General features: G+C 47.8%; 1 protein-coding gene across 9 annotated transcripts in view; it reads right to left on the bottom strand.

Moving 5' to 3' along the window:
* The window catches only part of SPSB1 (splA/ryanodine receptor domain and SOCS box containing 1), a 39,322-nt gene that overhangs the window by 18,892 nt on the left and 2,955 nt on the right, over positions 1-17,475 (bottom strand). Inside the window, exons 1-2 of one of the 9 annotated variants that reach the window (XM_040533295.1) lie at positions 668-822; positions 45-105 (exon numbers count right to left, since the gene is read on the bottom strand). The exons of 3 other annotated variants lie outside the window; for them this stretch is intronic. The gene's annotated coding sequence lies outside the window, so the exon portion shown is untranslated. Of the gene's footprint in view, positions 1-44; positions 106-667; positions 823-3,832; positions 5,578-17,475 lie in introns of those variants that run through there. 5 more of the 9 variants (XM_040533301.1, XM_040533293.1, XM_040533296.1 and 2 more) reach the window with 5 other exon arrangements.

Below are 17,475 nucleotides of genomic sequence, written 5' to 3'. Positions count from 1 at the left end.
TCTGAACTGGGATTACAAAAAGGGAAGCAGGAATACCCACATACCTTCACTGTAGTTACTAATGGACCAGAGGATTGTCGTCCAGTCACAGGTCATTCCAGTGCACTGAAAGCCACAACGAGCAGTGCTGCATTAGTCAGTTCCTCTCCTCCAGCCCTTCCCATCCCATTCCTCACCCTGCTTGCACAAGCGTCAATGCGAGCACGCTAAGACTGAACTGGGAACCCATCCAGGAAGGTGCTGCTCCCCAGGCTGGTTCACGGCCTGGCACTGCAAGCCTTTGTCCCAGCTCAAAAGAGGGGACAAAGCAAGCAACAGTATTTTGGCTGGCACTACTCTCCAGAAGCCATTCCATAGATGGAGTAAAGCTGTATAGTTGTTTTTTTTTAGCACTGGTATTAAAGAGTCAGCACCTGGCCAAGTTGCCACATCAGCCTCATGTTTCTCCCTCCTTCCCTCCAGCACTGAAGCTGAAGCTGGAACATCCCAAGACAAGCTGCATTTAGAAAGGCATTCCCTCCACAATTAGGCCACCAGAAGTTTTAAATGTCAGTGTTTATGCCCAAAGCTATTTGCATTAAATGCTACATAATCCATAATGAGCCACCCTCTTATACAAGAGCTCTATTCTTTCAGTTATTTCCTCATTTACTAATTTGCACTTTACCTAGCACACCGTCCAGCCCTCACATCCAAGTAGCTTTATTCATTAGTGTTGCCTTGTAATCAGTAGATGTGGAAGAAAGCAGTGGGCAGCAAGAATGAAGCTTGTTTCTACCTCTGTCCAGAGTTTCTGTTCCTGTCTTGGAAGCTCTTTTTGGCTAAGACTGCAAGAGTGGACAAAACAAGCCATCAGGAAAAAGGTTTTGGTAACAAAGCACTCCTTCCCCTCTGAAATGAGTTAACAATGAATCACTGTGGTTTAATGCTAGCAGCAGCAGCTGTGTTAGAAGAAATCCATGTTAGAGTTCTCAGCCATCACCTATCAGAGCTCCCCATCTGTCTCCTTCCTAGGTGACAGCTGGGAAGAACAAAGACTTCTCACAGCTGCATCTTGTGCTACCCACTCCCAGTCCAGAGCTAGAGCCTCCCATTTTAGCTATCCTCAGCCTGGACAGATTTTTAGAAAGCCTCTCTCAAATATGCTGTAGGAATGAAGGGAGCAACATGATTGCTATCTTGCTTGGGCTTGTCAGTCAGGCTGAAGAGTAAACCCATGGTCTAGACCAGCACTTCCTGCAGTTGGAAGAAGTCTTCTTTTCCAGGATAGCTGCTGCGCTGCTTTCAGTGGGCAGCACAAGGCAAAGCACAACACCTCCCTATACACCGGGAGCCCAGCAAGAGCTGATGGAAGTTGCCTAGTACTCACCAAGTACAATACCTGCACAAGGACAGGAACTGAGCTCTTACTGTATTAGCATCACATAGACTTAGGTATCCCAGACCTCAAGAGCAGCATTTTCTCAAGGAAGTGACTTCAAAATGTAAGGTACACAGCAGGTTATTAGGATATCAGCCCCTGCTCCGAAAAGCAATACCATTTATTCTGTCTGCAGACATACAGAATCCAGCAGGATCTCTTTCCTCAGGAAAACCATTTGCAGTTTAAGCTATTTTAATGAGGGCTGCCCAGCTACAGCCTCCTCCTTCCTCTTTTCATTTAAAGATGTCACAAGCACTGCTAACAGCAAAGCGAAAATCCCCACAGCAGAGCAGCTGCCAAGCACTAGATTACTCAGCCTGCTGCCCTCAAGTAGGTTTATTTTGTCTGAAGCTTCAGTACACATATCTACATCAAATACATCTATGCCAAAGGGGAAGTTGTGCAAGTGTCTGGTGCTGATGAGCAGCAGTACGGAACAAGCTGAAATCTGGGCCACGCGCCAGTAACAAAACCTCGGTCCATTACAAGAGTGGATCTCTGCTCCCTCTGAGCAAAGCATTGAACTTCTATGGCACCAAAAACAGAATGTTGTCCTCTGTAAAATTACGGGGACAGAGCAGCACATCCAGGAGCAGCAAAGCCAGCTCCTTCTGGTGAGAAACTGAAGTCACATTCCATCCCTGTGTCATTGCAGCACAGCCTGGGGAGCCTCAGCACAGCGCTTCCTCGCTTGCTTTTCTTCCCCATGGATGGGCAGCGATGCTGCTACCAACCTACCAGGTAACCAGCAGGAGAAAGTGCTGAGTGAGCAGAAGGGCACACCTACCGCATCACAGGGAGAGAGGTAGGGCTAGAAGTGAAGGCAAACAGGAGCACAGAGGATGCCCTAAACTGCCTACACTACAGACAAAACTCCAAGGCTCAGCACACGATACCCAGCAGGACAGCATTCTGCTCCTCCTCACCAAAACCTGCTTTATCCCTGACAATGAAGGCAGTTAGATTTTCCTTCTCTTCCAGTTTCAGTTTCTTTGCATTACCATCCTCACCAACACAGCTGGCATCTTCACATTCAGCAGCCTACTTCCAAGTTCATCCCTGTTTTCCTCCCTTTTCCAGTCTGCATTCAGTCTGTAGTGGGCTTTCTGACTGAGGATTTCACAAGTTTTTCAGAAGTTTCAGAGTTTTTCTAACCCTATCAGACACCATAACAATGAAAACGCAAGAATGAGGTTCTGTAACTGAGACTACCATACACAATGAAGGATCTCTGCACAGCTACTGCCTGCATCCTTTTACAAGTGACCAGCGCTACAGCACAACATCATCCACAGAGCTTCAAGTAAAAGGAAGGCAGAGAGAGGATGCAGTGCAATGAGCACAACTTCTCCCCAAACTCCTTCCTTCAGCCAGCTCAAACTGCAGCCAGCAGTACGTTGCCACCAGCAGCCTGCCTCAGCACGTGGAGCAGCTTCTCTTCCATCCTTTCTCTCACCAGCAGGTCACGGGCTGAAGCTAGCCATGCTCCTCTGACCTCTGATAGTCACAAGGTCACAGTCAAACCAAGTAACCAGCCAAGAAGCCCTGCAGTTTAGCAGCAGTCATTTCACATTACCTTGTTTAACGTCATGTAACAAACCCGCAAGGCAGACAGGACAGCTGTTAAGCCCTTGAGCAGGATTGCTTGGGAGAAGAAATGCCTTCCAAAGGTACACCTGACATTAATCTCTGCTGTATCCTGCAATTCAGATCTGTCATCCTCTGGATTCAAGAAACAGGAGCTTTTTCTACTATACTAAGTAGAAAGCATCTCCCTAAGGATCTGTTCTGCCTCTCGTACCATATTTTTCCAGCATTCCCAAGGTGACAGAACAGCTGGTAAGAGCTGGCTGCATTGTTCAGCCCACAGCACTGCAGTGAGCTTCTAAAGGAGTCTGAGACACAGCACTGCACCAACACTTGCAGTGACAATGCAAACCCTACATGATGACTATAGAAATCCTCCTGACACTATAGATGGACTCAGAGGGAGAAACAGCAAGCTTGTGGCTGTTTTGAGAGCCTAGAAACACTGCTATCCTTCCAAGGACAGCCTGCTCCAAAGGGAACAACACTACTGTCAAGCAGAAAGGGCTCACCACTATGTGTGCAGCAATACCAGTAGTTAGGAAGTGAAATCAGCAAGTTTTGTAGCTTACTTGTGACATTAAGAGAAGACTGGAAGAAAGCTTTTTATACACATTTTAAATCAGAGTTTAGAAATGGCAGTGGCGATGCTGAGATTTGAGAAAAAAGTAACTCATCTGTATCTCAGTGTGATTTATTGGACAGAAATGTATGGTAAGAGGTTCTCAGACCAACTTCCCCAAGAAATAAACAATCAAAACCCCCAGGTTACAGCCTGGCTGTACGTATAAGCCCTGTCTGTCAACTAAGAAAAGAGCCTACCCACTTCCAAAAGTTAACTTTCTTCCAGTGGTATCACCCAGCGAGAGGCCTCCGCAAACTTATTTCAGGACCTCAGGAGGTCTCCAGTCCCATCTCCTCCTCCAAGCACGATCAGAGCTTTATCCAGTTTCCTGTGGTCAGCCTTCAAAACTAGAGACTGCCCAGCCTCTGGGCAACCTGCTCCAATGTTTGACTCTCTTCATGATGAAGAAAACTCTTCCTTACACTTCGAGCTATACATCCTCTTCCCTGTTCAGGTCTTTCCAGTTCAATCAGCCAGTTTCATGCTGAACTTCGTGTTAATCCTCTGGTCGTGAACAAGTACATGTAGTACAGCCTTTAATTGACAGTGAATCATTAAGCAATTTAAGCAGAGATTTAAAGAGTTCACAGGTCTTGGTCTTACCTTGCCACATGGAGAAAAAAAACGCAGCCTTCCACAATATTTACCCAGATTCCTTTACCCTGGGCTTGCTGAGCGTTGAAAAAGAAGAATGAAGGTACATCCTGATGTATAAACACCCTGTAGATCTTTCACAGCTTACTCAAGCTATAAATTCAGGTCTTTCCTGTCCTGAGGTGTGTGGAGACTGAGGGTATCACTGTTGAAGACAAACCTCACAAGAGGAGACAGTTGAGTCACTGAGGAAGTGATTTTTTTTTATACTGTTTAGAAAACTGTTCTGTTCACTTAGCAAAAGGATGTTTTCAGAAGTCAACACCCCTGCATGTGCATCCAAAGCAAGAGTTCACACAATTTATCACAGGTTCTTTAAATCAAGTTGAGGCTTCCTAACCTGAAAGCCCATCAAATTCTTCAATACCATCAGCACCTGTATCTGCAAAAAAGCTTTTTTGGTCCAGGCAGACAAAAAGCATAATCACTTGGGAAAAGTTAATTTTACAATTCATCTCCAAAAATGCCTGACTTCTGCTGTTTTCTAGGAGGTATTTTCTCCAGCCTCTACTCTCAAATTCAGTCTTGAAACCATAACCTGTATATTAGATGTGCCTCTGCTGCATCAGATAGCTCTTACAACATGGTAAATGACATCAGAAACATCTTTTCTTGTGTCCTGACTGCTAGCCAAGCCATCCAGACTTAAATTTAGGAGTTCTCCGTTTCCCAGAGTCACCGGCTCCGTGAGCAATGCTGCGGCTCAGCCTTACCCACCAGCACCCTCCCTGTGCGGGGCCAACGTGCCCCTTGGAAACAATGCTCCCAAAGCACACAGCTTAGCCACGCCACCCTTTAGGAAGTGCTCCACCTTACAGGAACAGAGCTCATCTTTTTAAGTGGAAAAGATGAAAGCCTGAAGCTGCATGTTCACACAAACCTCACACTCAATGCAAGTCTTTGAAGGCAGGAAGGCTAGGGAGGGCAGGGTGGACTGGGAAGAAGGCTGTCTGGCTAGAGGCTACGGATTGCTTCCCTACCACAAGAAGGGTCTGCAGACTTGTGTTCTCCTCTGCTCCTTCCCCCTGCTGTGCTCTACCTTCAGCTACGTGGTTGGCAACCTTGTGACAGCATCAGCCACGCACTGCAGCTTGTCAGCAGCCGGGAGCAAAACAATCTGGGGAAGAACACTCCGCATCCCATCAGCTCTTCCCCAGGCACGGCCTCATCGCAAGGAGCTCAGCTTCACCTGCACCTCCCTCCCAAACAGGAGGGTCACTGGTGTTCCCAGGCAAGGAGGGATCCACACGCTGAGCAAACAGGGTTCAGGAGCTTCCAGCTCCCAGATCTGTTTCAAAGGAATGCAGAATTACCTTCAAAATAGAAACAGTTTTATTAAAGTTCACTAGGTGCTTTGCTTTGAAATACAGGTTTTTTCCCCCTGCATCAGAGGGCTGTTAATTTCAGTCTTGTAGCAAGAAAGTTGAATAAATGAAAGCAGCATCTGCTTGGAAGAGATGAATGCAAGATAAAAGGTGTCTGTGACAGAAAGCTGGCAGCAGTCTTATGTTTTCTATTCAAGTTTGATCTGGGAACAACAACAAGCCATAAAACATAATAAAAACTATGGAAAAACCCTTCCCAAATCCAGCAGCATAGCCGGAAGATGCAATTTTTCGTCTCCAACTGCTGCAACAGCCAGTTGATGCGAAGAGCCCAGACAAACCCAAACTCGCTACCCCGTGTAATCAAGCACCTTGGCTTGCTCAAGTCCACAACATCCCCGTCACAGCCTTCAATTCCCTCTTCCCCTCCAAGCCTCCAGAGGGAAAGCAGTTTCCTAGGGATCTCCCTCGGCAGAAAGGAAGCAGAGTCACACCATGGCAGAACGCCTCCCGAATGTTTTGGCATAAATGGTCTGCAAGCCAGCCAGTAAAGAAAGGAAAAAAGCCTTGGCATTTCTTGTCTGCCTAGAACGGTCTGTTCCTTGCAGAGAGTCAAGTCAGGATCGTCATGAGTTTGTTATATAATACAAATTTTTAGACATTGTGCTCAAGTCCAGTCCTATACGGCAACACAGAGGCACTGAGGTTTGTCACAGAAGTGCATCAAGGGTATGTCAACTGTGCTCTGCATCTCCACAAGCTTTAATTGGATTTATTGGCACTTCATGCAGCAGGGCAGGGGATGGCAGCCTTTTCTTCCTCGTGTTTTTCCATGCTGTAAAGCCATGCTGTGTTGTATGGGCTTCCACTGGAAAGAAACCTGACAGAGCGCACTTGTGTTCTGCTCACACCATCTACATAGCGAGAGGAACATACAAGCATCTTTGCTCTTCTGTCGTCTTCTCAGTACCTCTGAGACAAGTCCCTCCAAACATCTTACGCAGACTCAGCCTTCCTGAGAGCCACTTTGATCCGCCATCCTGAGGTCTTGGGTGGGAAAGGACTGTTTGCTGCCTTCTTCCCTCTGCTGTTTTGTAGCAAAAAGCTTCACTTATTAAAGCTATCTGTGAAATGCAGAGCCAACACACAGGCTGCAGAATCTAAGTGCTGCGTGTGTGCTTTGGCTACCTACACTGCCTACCACGTGCACACACTTGTTTTACTTCGGCTCAGGATTTCTGCAAGGAAAGGATGGATCTTTATCCGTTCCCTGATCAGCTTACAGCTAACATGGAAACCTTTTACCTAACCTTCAAATTGCTTGAAACTATCAGGCCAAGAGAAGCCAACACAGTGCACTCAGCCTGACCCAACTCACTGCCAGTCTCTAGGAAGATGCGTTCACCTCGTTCCCAAAGCAGCTGCCAGGAGCTATGCAGCTCAAACAGGGGTTATGTGAGCAGAAATTCAAAGAGATAGCCAGATAAATATGCAACAAGCTAGTGCTGAGACATTTGTCAACATTTAGCAAACCACTCCAGCGGCACGCTCAGGAAGACAACCGTACACACAAGCAAAAGCCATCCCACAGCAGCTCTCAGTAAAGTGCTGAACTAAGAGGATATTCCTGGCAGATGGATTACACAAGAGGCAGCTCACACTGCCAGCTTTACTGGAACAGACACAGCAACTCCCCACAGCAGAGCACTCTGGGATGATGCCTCGCTAGATTTCTGCCTTGTCATTAGCCAAAAAAATTTAATGACATGGTTGGACTCTGTGTTTAAATATGGTATGTCCCCGGTCAATTATAATTAGGAAGAGAGACACCGCACATCTGAATGAAGGCTGCAGCTGGGCACGGTCTCAACATGATGCAATGTTTTGCTTTCACCATTACCTGAAAGGGTCCTTGGAAATTGCTATGGGTGTTTGAGATAAGCAGGGTTACCAAAAGCTTCATCTGGCGTTTTACATCACTCTGAATTGTGAAAGGCCTCACGTAATAGAGCAACTTTCGAAAGCTCTTCTAGCCTGGCTGCCTGAAGATTTGTCTCTGTGTGACTGGAACTAGACAAGTCTGATCTGAAAGCAGAGAACCAAAGTGAAACGGAATAAAGCACATTGTGAAAGCAGGGAACTAAACTGAAATGGAATAAAGCACATGGTGCAAACAGTGGCTGCAGGAACACAAATGCTGCCTTCAGAGGACATCTGCACCATAGGGTGGCCAGATATCCAAGAACAACTTTTTCCTGGAAATAACAGTCATGGCAAACAACAAATTGCCTTTTCTTTTTTTTTGTCAAGACTAGCAACATGTACCTACAACACCACACAGTTGCTTCTCTTCTGGTTAGCATCCACAGTAGCCTGCGGTGGAATTTGTCCCTTAATTTGTCTTACTGGGCCACACTCCGAAATGCATTCCTAAACAGTTCGACTCGCTCAGGCTCTGTAAATCAAGTCATATTTTAAATAGCTTCCTCATCACCTCCGTGCCAACATTAAGCTGCACCTTGATCACTTATATTGAAGCAGTGAAGCAAATCCGTGTGAGTAGGTCCAACGCTGCTGGCTTACGCAGTGGTAGTACCTCTCCGTGGGTAAAAGCAGGCATGAACCAACAGTCCACACCAGTTGCTTCACCACATGCAACTGGAACAACTGGTTAAGCACTCATGCTCTGAACCGTACAGAGGATATATTACTACAGAGACACATACATTGTCTGAAGAGAGATTTGGACAGGCTTTTTGATTATGAACAGCTTTAAACGTCACCCTTTAAGATAATATCTGAAGAGAGATGAAATTTTTACTCTGGGCCATTTTAGTTTCGTCACCCAGACTCACAAGATGAAGCCCTGTACAGAGCAGTCCATCTTCAGCCCCAGCCACAAGAACAAATCTCCTAGATCATCCTTTTCCAAAAAAACCTCCTAGCTCAGCATCATCAACGGTTACATCAAACATGACGCTGGAACACGTAAAGGCTGCAATTAGCAGCCATGACAACTCTTACAGTATCAGTTTCACAGAAGATACCTTAAAGAAAGTTCATGTAAAGGGAATGTAATCTCCTCCTTCAGGCAGGAAGCAGCTACCCTGTTTTCATGGCCCAGCAACAACCCTGAGAAGACTCTGCCCACCACTGAGCTCAATTCCAGATATTAAAACCACGCATCAAGCCTCACTCTTCGTGTAATTTATGTACAAACGTGAAGGTTTTTAAAGGTATTCTGCCCTCTGCAAAGGGAAGGGCAGAATTTGGGGAAGAAGGGGAAGTTTTCCATAAAGCCCATCTCAGAAGCACAGACTGGACTTGCTCATTCGACAGGGAGAACATGTGGCAATGAAGTCCAGCAAGTCTTGCAAAGCTGACTGATGGACATGTTACAGGTTTTGTTTAGCTGGATGCTAAGACAATCTACTGCTAAGAAGGTAGCTACCAGCACATTAACATTTAAGGAAAGTTCCCTAACACCCCAAGCACCTCTGTGCTTCTTCCTGATCTAAAGGACAGACCCTCACGATCTCCTCCAGGGAAGAACACAGGTGGCCACTCTTCAGCATCTGAGGTCTGGTCAGGGGGGACGCTAAGACAGTATTTATCCTTTCTGTTTCCAGCTTCCAAGCACCCTGACCCCACCACAGAAGCCTGAGTAAGCAGTCTGAAGATCACACATGTTCACCATCTCTTCCTTCCCTCCCTAGGGCTTCTCAGCAGACTAAACTGTGGATTTCCTCTCAAAAACAGAAATTCCAGTACCTGCAATTAAGCTAGCTTTCTGCTCGGACTATTCCAGACATGGCTGTCTGAGCCCTTTCCATTAAGGTTAACCATTCAAAAAAAAGCCTCTCCAGTGCCAGAGATAGGAAACAGCACAGGAGCCAGTGATGGGGCAGGTTGATTAGATGTAAGCACGCCTGAGTTGTCTTATCTGGGCATTAAACAGCTGCCAGAACTTTTATAGTTCAAAGGCAACACAAAAGCCCGCACAGTCAACCTATCCTTCCAACATACCAAAGTCATCATAGGTCCTCATAAATCAGCATGCCTTCTAAATAAGTGTTTAATATAAACATTTGTACAGTCACTTAATTCCTGGTGAACCGAACTATTTGATGTGGGCCACAGAAAGCTCCCATGACATCAATGGAAAGTTTCCAATTAGGAAACCAAGTTTGAAGCACATTAAAAGAGCTTAAGAAGTATATATAGAGAGGAAGAAACCTTACAGGAACAATCAAGAGATCTGTTCTCAAGATGCAGCATACCTAGGAACAAGCAGAAAAAGAGAGGCTGCCTTGCATTTTCAGAGTTTAGCAACTCGGAATTCTAGAGACAAACAGTTGTATTAGCTGCTAGATCCCTTCAACATCTAAGCTCGTCTTTTGGCAGAGGCTGACCAGCCTCAGCAAGCACGTTCACCTGTTTTTCAGCTGCCACTGAAGTCCTTGATCCTTTTAAGGAGCCTGGATGGCTCCTACAGCTTCGCCTTGATTTGCTGTGCGCAAGCACCAATTTAAGAGTAATAAGGTGGCCACTGCCACCCACTGTTCAGTGCACCACAGCCACCCAAACATGGAATAAATGCATGCTCTCTAGGATATCCAATGCTTAGAAATTCAACTACAGCCACCACACCCAGCGTTTTGCCTTAAAAGCCTCCCACCAGACCAAGCTCACCTTGCAGCTTCATTTCTACAATCAGTTTGTTACACTCACCACCACTTCCTATGCTCAGCGAGAACATGAGCTGAATTCACCTCCCAGCCATCCCCTGCAGATAACCCCACTGCTTTGGTGATACCGTCCTACAGCTCGAAATCGCTGGCTACAGAAACCCCGGCTAAATGCATGCAGGCATGTACTAATCAGACCGCCCAGCTGCCCTGTCAGGCTTAGAGACAAACAGGGTAACATTCAGCCACCTGCAAAGCCACCTCTTTCACCACTGCCACCTGCTGGGCCACTGGCTTTGTCCACCCGGGGACAATGACAACTTCCACTCGATGCCCATTCAGCAGCACAGCCGTGGGTCAGACAGGACCTCCAGGACCAGCTTGCTTTGTGGGGGGCTGAGATGTGCTGAAACGAGCTTAACAGGGTATGGAGAGCTTCATTAGCACAAAGGCTGTCTCAGTAAAGCCAGTGGTGGGCCTGCTGCTGTGCTGTTTGACACCTTGGAATGAGGATCCCCGCGAGGCCAAGAGCTCTTTCAAGAGCAGTCCGGACCAGGGACTGGTTGTTTTTTTTGGTGAAGGTCTGAAGAGAGCCTAATGCTGGTAACGTTTGGAGCAATGCACTCACATGTACTGGGGTACGAAACTGTCCTTCCCGTACACCTTAATGACTGTTAGATTGACAGCAATTCTCCGACCTCAAACACGCAGGGGGTATTTGCCATCTGTCTTAATAGATGGTCTACAGCACATCCAGTGCCCCAAGGTCTCACCTGCATCAAGAAGCCTCTTCCCGCTCCCACTTAAAACTAAGAGCCCTTCAATTCTGTTTCTTCCCAGCAATAGCGAAACGATTGCCAGTCATCCTGCTCCCATTTCGCAGAAGAGTGCTGTAGCACTTATCCCACAAAAACACAGTTCAGCTGAGCTTAAGCCATACACTTTGCTCCTGCGTGTTCCTAGATGCCTACCAGAAGCCACGCCACCGCCCTGGCACAAAGCCCAAACCTGTTTCTACCTGCTAAGTTTAGTTGAGGGGCATTGCACATGTCCCACCAGCCAACAGAAGTTCTGTTCACCCCCATGGCAGCGTGCTGCCATACGATAGCGCCCACAGCAGCAAGCTGAGCTCTTCTACCCAGAGCCATCTGGCTGGGAAGAAAACACTGGATACTAACAACTGCATCCCTACAGCAAAGGGCAAAGGCTGAAGGCACATCACAAGTCACCACTAAATCAATTCCTGAAGAGCAGAAACCCCTTCTAGAAAGCACCACCAAGCGACTACACAAGTACACCTAGCAGCGAAATTCTCTTCTGAGACCAACAACCTTGCTAACCCCGCAGATTCACTTGAATTCCTTGCAGGTAAACATCTGGGCCTCTCTGCCACCCAGGAGAGGCACAGCACACTTGGCAAGCCTCCCCCCGTGGAGCAGCGCTGCCCTGGCTGTGGAACAAGCACGAGGGGAGTTGCACAACCGCAGCCTGCTTGCAGATGTGGGTTACGGCCCCTTCCAGGCCCACTCTAGTCAGGTGTCCCCTCCCATTTAACGTGTTGACACAGAGCTGTGCCTCTTGCAGATCCAGTTCAGGGTCCACAAGCTGGGCACCAGCCCGATTCCTCAGCTATCAAGCCTGGAGTTTTGATGTGATTCATGCCAGAAGTGCAGATCCAGGCCTGTGTGGGCACATACGACCTGCTCCTCCACAAGTCTCTCCGGAAGGCAACATCTTTCATCCTCTGATCCCCAGGGGACCAGAAGCACGTGAGGAACCCCAGTACCTCAGTAAGACCGGAGAGATTCGGCTGTGGAAGTACGCAGAATCAACTTTCCAGGGGAGCTCCGTTCCTCCGACGCCTGCTTCTTGCAAACAGGTCAGGAAGTTTAACTACTTCGCAGCACGCTGGTCCTTGAGTGTATCTTGAAGCTGATAAACTGAGGCACGTACCAAGAACACAGCGTCTCCAGATTCCAGGATGATCCTCAGCCACTGAAGTACGCTCATTTTAATAAACATAAGATACAAACTTTGTCCCTTTTTTCTCCCAAACGCCAACATACAGCAAGTCAAGCCCACAGCCTGGACAACCAGTAGCACACCACGCTGTTGCTCTGCCTCTGCTCCCCTGGCTTTTCACCGTTCCCCACACTCGCAGCCACTACCCATCAGATTAACAGCCCCTTTTTAACTTGTACAAATGCAAGCAGCAGCTGAACATTGGCAAGACAGCGTGCCACATACCTAACCTTACAGCAATATCCTGCCGGAATCAGTGCCATGTGTGCAGCCCTTCTGCCCTTTTCCTCCTCGGCTGCAAGCTAAGCTATGCTAGCAAGATCTAAGAGGTGCATGCGCCTGAATCAATCCCAGAGCCAAGTCTGAGGCTGAAACCACTTATAAATGTCTGTCTGATCCTTGTTGCAAGAGGGACACGGCACTCCAAGAAAGCTGCTATATGTAGTAGGGAGGAAAGCAACACGCTGGCTCACAGAAAAGAAACATTCATTAGGTTGATTCACTCCCACCCCCCAGCTCCATTTTGTTCCAGCTGGAAGTGCACAACGCGCCGCATGGAAAACCCCGGCCCATTAGTAGTGAGACTGCGTGGGACATCAGGAGAGGAAGCCAAGCCCTCAAGTCATGACCACGGAGCTGTGACAGCAAGCCGTCGGTAAGAGCAGCACACATCAACCTGCAGCAGCTCCTGCCCATCACGTAACCCCAGAACAGACAGCTATACTCCGTGCCCGTACAAGCGAGCCTCACATTGATAAGCCAGGTGCTTTCTGTATTCATACAGACCCCAAACCTCCTTTCAGCTGAAATGCCAGCAGGTTTCTTCTAGGAACTGCCATACAGAGCTAGTGCATCAGTGCTAACTGTTGAAGTTCAGCTTAAGTTACAGGGAATTATTGACATGGGCACCACCCGAAACTTCAAGTCCCAAATGCACCAGTGCCCTGGCATTGAAATGGGACAAGGCAATCCCTCCCTTGTCACCCAGGTTCAATAAGATGACATGTTTGGTCTTTAAACAGCTATGGAAAATTGGCCATCAAAGACAGCCCCAGGCAGAACTGCTGACAACACAGCACCAGCCCCTCCATACCACATACCCAGCGTCCCGATTCCTCTATGGACCAAGACTGGAAGCATTTCAAGGGTTATCATGGCCTTCACTAAGAAGCTTTGCTTGCTTCCCTGCAGCACAGCTCACCAGGCTACATCCCTACCAACCCGGGGCTCCTGAAGCCCAACACGACGATGAATTAGCGTGTCTAGGAAAGAACTGCGCTTGGGCAAACTCCAGGACTTCCTTCAAGCCTCAGGACACCATAGCTGGAATCCAGGCATTTTTCACATCCCTGCTTAATGTAGAGTTTAACTTCCAACAGGCCATTCAAACCAGAAGTTATCCACAGTGAAGTTGCCAAAAGCTTAAACTAAGGATTCCTAAACATCTGAGACCAATGTAGCCTGCTCATGTAGAGAACAGCTTGGCCTTAGCCCTTGCTTGCTTTTCTTGGCTGTTTACCATCAGTGGCTCACGTTCTTTAGAACTAAGTTGTTTCTGTAGTTTTTGTGCAACCGAGTGCCTTTGTACATTTATGGTGTCAAGGCCCCATCCGGGATCTCCTCAGGACAGATTCCTGACATGATAACATACCAGCTATCCAAAGAAAGCAGTTTGAAACTAACATCTACACAGCTGCTCCAACTTACAAGCTTCATCAAATTCCCCTCCCAGGCTAAAAGGAAAAAGCCCATGTTTGGTAACCCCATATTCAGACATTACCACCTTCTGCCCCCAAGCTCTCATGTCAAGAGTTGTTGCTCTCACTTTGAAATCAGGCAGATGTTTGTGTGTTTTCCTTTCTGTAAGAGGAAAAAGCTTCCAGCTCCCAGGGGAAGTTTTGCAGGTTAAGAGCTTTAGTGTTATACAGTAGTAGCACTGCTCTGGTTCGAAGTCGGTCTTCACATTTCCTAGCAGAGAAAAACCAGCAGAGCCAGAAGTAGACAAGCATTAGTGAAAAAGGCTCCAGGGTTAAGGATAGGTAAGGCAAGGACAGGTGACTGTTCTAGTAAGGTCAGATGTTCATCCAAAAATCTTCCTTAAAGCTGAAGTTCAACCCTGCTTAAACACAACACGGAAAAACAGACGGGAGGCAAGGCCCCGCCATCGGGGGATGAACAGAAAGCCTGCAGCACACTAAGCGCCCTGCTCCCAGCTGGGGCACTTCTGCACTGTGGATAAGGAAGACATTTCCCACCTTCCCCACCCCAGCATCGTAATTCCACCCAATACCAACCGCTTGCATAAGCCACAGGGTAGAAACCATTAAATAAAACCTGGTATTAGCAGCCATCCCTGCCAAAGGTAATCATGTAAGAAAAAGGTTACTTTTTCTCCCTTTCTAAAGAACCCTCAAGCCAAACATTCAGTGACTGAAGCAAGGCCACACATCAAGCCAGACGTATAGAAAGGATTAGCCCACAGCTGTCCCTGGCTCGCAGCCCTGCGCTCATCCCTCTAAACCACACTCCCTGGGGCACACGTAACCCTGTCAGACTGCTACGAGCACCAGCTGGAAAGCTCTGGATCCCAGGCAGGGCAGCACGCAACTGAAGGCTGTCCCCAGCAGTCATGTAATAGCACCAAGACCCATCTCACCAGCCTGCAGCTGCTCGTACCAGTGGTCCATGCCCAGAGCACAAACAATGAACAGGCTAAGAAACCGCTCTTCTCTCCATACTCTGCCCAAAGAAGGGGCACCTGCAAAGGCTGCCTGCACTAGGACAATTTTACTCAGTCACAACTCGAGAGCAGGACGTTATCCAGCTCAGCTGATGTCCTGCAGGATCCTTGTTCACCCCTCAAGGGGGTTGGACACCACGACAGCATCCAGCTCACACCACATCAATCTTATCAGGGAGAGTCTGCCTGCATTTCCATCCCTGAAACGCTACACAAAGAGTTGAGGCAGCTTGTGTCACCCACAGCTGCCAAAGAGTAGCTCCCATACCCAATTAACGCCCAGAATTAAAATTTAAACCACAATCTCAGTACAAAAACATGCCTCAGCCACACGCTGTTCCCAGATGGGCAGCTCCGGAGCACCAGTCACTCCTGAGCCTCTCCGGGATCAAAGCTCTGCCTGCTTCCAGAGCTCAGAGCAGGTTTGTTTCAAGCTCCTGCTGCAGCCTTGTTTCAGGGGGATGGGGACGGATTGTTTAGTGACTAGCTAAGAAGCCAGTACTCAGAGTCCCTGGCTTTTAAATCCCTAATAATGGGATGCATCTGCAACAAATGCTTTGGTTGACATGAAGACGCCTTCGCATTTTAAGGAGGAAAAGCGGCATCCAGCTGGACTGACTGCAAGGGAGGGACGTCAGGCCTTGCCGGTAAGGCACACAGGGATTCGTTGGCGCTTCAGCACTCAGTTACTCCAATCACTGACCAGCAGCAAGGTTTCACTGCCACCAAGAATATCAATGCCTTTAACTAAGCCAGGAAAGAATTGCTAAGCAAACACCTCACCAACACATGCATCAGCGTTTACTACAGCACTGCGAGTGTGTCAGGAGAGACAACCTGGACAGAACAAGGTCAGTGAAACTGCGAGACTGACAGACACCCATCCGCTTGCTCTCAAGCACCTTCCCTATGACATTTATGTGAAGCTGTTTCTGCAGAGACACAGCAGAAGCCCAGTGCTGCAGCCTGTCCTTTGGGGGGAGGGTAGGACCGGAGCAGGTAACACTGTTCTTGACCTCCCAGCTATGAGGCCAGCAAAAGCAGCAGCAGACATGCAAGAACACGGGGTGAGTTCTCCCCGTGGTACGCACCAAGCCAGACATCCTGCTTTCCAGTAGCACGCGCGTAGCCTTCAGACAGCTTGGTTTCCGCTCCTCCCAGGTGCAAAGCCATGTGTACATAACGAGGCTACATCTCCATCACACATCACTGCAAGCATCCCTGAGTTTCCCCTTGCTCTGCTGGACTAGAGGGGTTTTCACTGGGTGACTGGCCCCGTTTCCAGAAGCCACGCTCCATACAGGCACAGGCCTAGAGGCAAGAGCAGGCTCCAGAGAATGGAGGGGATTTTTCCTAGCAGTAACACAGGTGACTGCAGAAAGGAAACATTAGACTTCAAGATGTTAGATCAACTCTGAACTAGCTCAGAAGCCGTATCACTAACTGCGTGTCTTTTCAGAGCTGAGGTACTTTAACCACTTAAAATGTGGTTTTGTGAAGCTCAGAAACAGCAGACATGGATGGTTCATACCCATATCCCCAGACCAGCAAGAAGGGAAGAGTAAGCAAGAATCCTTAGCTGGATTTATCTCCTCTTTTTTTAAAGCTATTCCCAATCCTCAATCCCACCCAAAACACAGCACTTGTGTATCAAGAGTTCAAATAAATCAACAGCACGCTGAGCAGACAGCACAAACCCATCTGAGCGAGGCACTTCTCACACTTCTCTAAGCAAAGTCTGGCAGTTGCCAAAGTGGAAGTCAGAAGAGCTCTGAAACTATCAGCTGCAGCCTGGGCAAAGCAGCCAGCGTCTCCCCTGTCACTGGACATGTGTGCAGGTTTTAGTTCTGCAAAAAGATATGCAAGCCATTAGGATCTCATGTTTGAGAATCCACATGGACAAGGACTAAGTTCAGTGGGTGACTGAACAGGAGCAGACTCCGCTTGATTTAGAGTTGATCCACACCCCCTTTGATCCCCTAGTCTAAGAAAAAGGCGTGCCTAGTCCGACACGCACAGCTGTCAATAACCTGAACAGCTTGAGTCAGAGGTAATTTCAGATGTCTCAATATTTGTGCTTGTTTTTAAAGCTTTTTCTTGGATGCTGCAGCAATACCAAGCAGTTCTGTTGCCTCCCAAATGTTACAACACTTTTTCCCCTGAGCCACAATAAACAGTCCACTGCACTAGACAGGTATGTGCATTTACTAAACAGAAAGTCAATAGCTCCCAGCCTGGGAGTGCCGAGAACAAATCAACAAGCTCAACTGCTGAAAGCCACCCTTTACCCATAAGCCAGAAACAGGTGTTCTTTTTTGGCCCAACACAGCACTAGGACAGACTGAAGCTCTGAAGATCACTGCTGCACCTCTCATCTAGACTTGACAGGACTTCACTTTATGTTTTTAAAA

Source organism: Cygnus olor, chromosome 21 (genome assembly GCF_009769625.2).
Source record: "Cygnus olor isolate bCygOlo1 chromosome 21, bCygOlo1.pri.v2, whole genome shotgun sequence".
NCBI lineage: Eukaryota > Metazoa > Chordata > Aves > Anseriformes > Anatidae > Cygnus > Cygnus olor.
The sequence above is the reverse complement of the archived record's forward strand: the minus strand, read 5'-3'. Positions and strand labels throughout refer to the sequence as shown.